This window comes from Eurosta solidaginis, chromosome 2 (assembly GCF_040869045.1).
Source record: "Eurosta solidaginis isolate ZX-2024a chromosome 2, ASM4086904v1, whole genome shotgun sequence".
Lineage (NCBI taxonomy): Eukaryota > Metazoa > Arthropoda > Insecta > Diptera > Tephritidae > Eurosta > Eurosta solidaginis.
The window spans coordinates 77,346,144-77,350,019 of NC_090320.1; positions in this window are offsets into that span (position 1 = coordinate 77,346,144).

Here is a 3,876-nt window from a genome sequence, read left to right on the forward strand (position 1 = left end):
ATATCGTGGACGCGTAGCATGGAATCGGCCGGTCAATTGCTTTGTAAGTGGTAATGAGCGTTTGTTTATCATTACCTCACGTGCTGCGGCTCTGAATTTTAGGTACAATTGCGGTTGCATGCTCTCCAAAATGTAGATCCTGATCGAAATTCCCACCCAAAATTTGTGTGTATAAGGTAGCGGAATGCCATCGACGTGGATGTTCAAAATGGTCGACATTTGGGACGTCCACGTTGTAAATAAGGTCTCCGATGATTTGGTAGGTGACAATGTCAGGTTTCGCGAGGCGATAAAACTGGAGAGATCAGGGAGATAGCTGTTAATTTTATTACAAAGCTCGTCGATGCGTGGGCCTGGGCCTGTGGCCATTATTGTGCAGTCATCGGTGAAGGTAGCTTCGATATGTAGAAGTTAAATAAAAGCAGGGATAGGACACCACCCTGTGGTACCTCTTATTTAATTCTTCTGGGTTTAGATGTTATGTTCAGTGTAAAGAACCCTGATCATCGATGACGCTTCCCAAAGGACTTATCAATTTCAGAACTTTTACACAAATGGAATTCAAAATTAACGCAAATAAAGTGTTGAAAAACTTAAAGAGTTAAAAATATCAGATAACTGTTCCCAGAAGCAGAGGGAGAACGTTACAGACTGCCGAATTACGGCACGGCTAAAACTTTTGGTAATATTATATAACAATTTTACGAGTAGCCTTATTGCTCAAAAAAGCCGATTAATGTTTTAAAATGTAGGCAAAAATGTGTCTCAATTTCTATTTACTTCAATGATTTGATTTTACTAATTTGATTTCTCCAAATTAAGGGTAGGCCTTTTCCACGAGGCACAGACCAGGCTTCTATGTGTATAAATCCACTCGGACCCTGCTACTAGTTCAATGTGCAACAAGTCCTGGAAGGATTTCAGTATTTGTCAAGACAACAAATTGGCGGCCTTCACAGGCGGTCCTAACCTCGTTCAAAACTAATTATTGCAGCTAAGATAGTTTTTAAGACGATATCAATGGTGTCAACCCAGTAAAGAGCATGAATAAATAAATAAATGTAATACGCGATAATCTCCGAAAAGATTTTAGGCCGAGATTCTCTTCCAATTTACTTCGCTCTCCTTTTAATTTTTCTTACAAATTGGCGTGAGAGGATCTACTTGTTTAATCCGAACGGCCTCCTCAAGGCAGATGAGTTCATGGCAGAATTGCACTCGGAGTGCTTGGCAAACACTGCCAGGCGACCCCGTTAGAAAAATTGTGTTCTAATTGAAAAAATTTTTTTCTAAAATTTTGGTGTTGCTTTGCCCGAGTCGTAGACGGGTGGAGCACGCTACCATCACACCTCCGCGGCCAACAAAACTAAGTTATTTCAATGAATCCAGTAAAAAATATCATCTAAAAGTTAGCTTGTTTTAGCAATTGATAACACTGGTCAACACAAAATTAGACTTTGACTTCAAAGCATTAAATTTCAATTCTTTACGTCGTAATTAGACAAAAAAAAAAATATATGGCATGAAACAGTTTGCTTTCCTATTTCGGAAATCGCTTGAACAATTTTTTTTCAAAGTCTGTGGTTTTAATTTTTAGTTGAAATTGAAATAATTCAAATAAATATTTTTATTAAGTTTTATTATCGAAATAACTTACAAAAAAGTGGAAAATGATTTAAAGGTGTACATTTTTACTTTTTCTTTTATGTTCATAAGTACTATGCCTCAATAAACGCCAAATATAGTCCCCCATCATGGTTTCATTATATTGTCCTTGATAACGCTGTTCGAAGTTCATAATGTCTTGAAGAAAACGTTATCCTTGCTCTTCTGAATGCGCTCCCATCTTGTTTTTGAATTTATTTAAATAAACGTGCAGCATGTGTACTTTTACTGGCATCCTGGAGCCCAACGCCTTAAAATTTTTTTTAGCATATTTTCAACCTTTCGCAGCTTTTGACTTAGCTATTTCCTAAAAATCCAGACACGACTGCTTTGAACTGTTCCAACTCGCTTTTTGAGTACGATTCAGAAATATTGGAAATTTTTCATCGGCAAAAACGTTTTGTCTGATTTGTGGACAAACAACCTTTAATTTTTGCTTCCGATAACTTTGGAAATAAATTTCTCAATATTCAAATGCTTATGAAGTTTGATCTAGTTTCTTGACAAATTGTTTCATCAACCCTAATTTAATGACAAGAGGCGGCATTAACACCTTTCCACCTCAATTGCCTCACATTTTACGTTTTCTTTCCCGGCACAAAAATTCTGCTCTTACAGGGCACGACCGTTGAGTACAAAGCCTAACACCCGCTTTCCTGTCCCATAAGCACAAATAAAACGAATGCTTTGTATATCCGCATTGAAGTCCCATCAAAAAACCCACCATTTTAAAATCTCCAATCATCAGTTGAACTCGCAAAATCTTGACACTTTCATAATTTCCTTTAAGATGTACTGAGCGAGCAATTGGAAGAGATGGAAATTTATTTCCGTTGTGTAATAAAACAGCTTTTTGTTGAGCTGTCGGTGAATAAACGCCATTCGCTAGGAACACAGATTTGCCAATTACTTCGAACATACCAATTATGTCATTACAAAAACAAAAGTCCATTTTCTTTTGTGAGAAATGTTGAAAATGTTTAATGCTTAGTCCGCTGATCCGTGATATTAACATCATCAAGCAAATTCCACTGTTTTGAGCGAGAGCCTAAAAGCTCTGCTTTACTTTTTGGTAAATTTAAATCTCTAATCAAATCACTAAAATCTTCAGTAGTGACGAAATGATGTTTTGGTTGTTCTTGTCGGTAAAACCTCCTTATCGGAATTGGTTTTATAAGAACTAAGAGATGAGCCACTTTTCTGCTATAATTTTTTCGGTGGCTCAGGTACTGGTAGTGTCAGATCGTGTGCGACTGGAATAGAAGAAAATTCAAGATTAGGATATTCGATAGGTTTTGCATTTTTACCTCTCGTCTTTTACTCGGATACACAATGCAAAAGTAGCAGTGTTTAACGTGGTCTCTTGGTTCTCGCCAGATTCTTGGTATTGCAAATTTCAAAGTCTTTTCTCACCTCGATACCAACCTAAAATATGGAACGAGAAATAAATAAAATTTGCTGACTTCCCAAACATCTTTTACAACAACTACAAGCAGCATATCTCGCACTTTAATAAATTATAATAAAAAGCATCAGCTTCATATTTACACTTTCGCGACGACATTTTAGGTTATTCTAGATTTGTGCAAAACACCTAATCGTTTTTTGTCACTCTAGCGCTATCTAGCGGCAGTGTGTAAATGTTAAAACCACACTCTAATCGAGCGGTATTTTTTAATGTATTAAAAATACTTAAAATACATAAAAAATAAAAAAAATAAACGAGTATTGTTACTATAACTATTACGAGAGCAAACTTTAGACCGAAAGAAAGTATTTTCTTTTCGTTTTAGTTTATAATTAAACAGAAAATCATGAAAAAAACTTTATAACAAAGAACGAAAATTTTTTTGTAGAGTCGTGTAATTGATACTCTGTATGGTAATAAAATAAATACTATAAAGGTATGTTCATTGGAATAAGCATTTTAATCTCTGAAAATAAATTCATTATCTCCATCAATGTTTTCTTCTCTAGGTCAAAAGGTATCAGCGGGTAATTAATTTCAGTTTCGTCGTTCAAAGCCATGCTTAAGTATTTATGTACGTGCGATGGCGGTCAGCATTTGTGATTCGCTCTATTTCCAAATCTACGTCCGAATTCCTTATCAGAATATTATGCCGAGCTTTCTTGTAAGCTATGAGATCAACTCGTGTATGTATTAAATCAACTTAAGACGGATTCCGAGAACTTAGTTGTAAACTTAAGTCG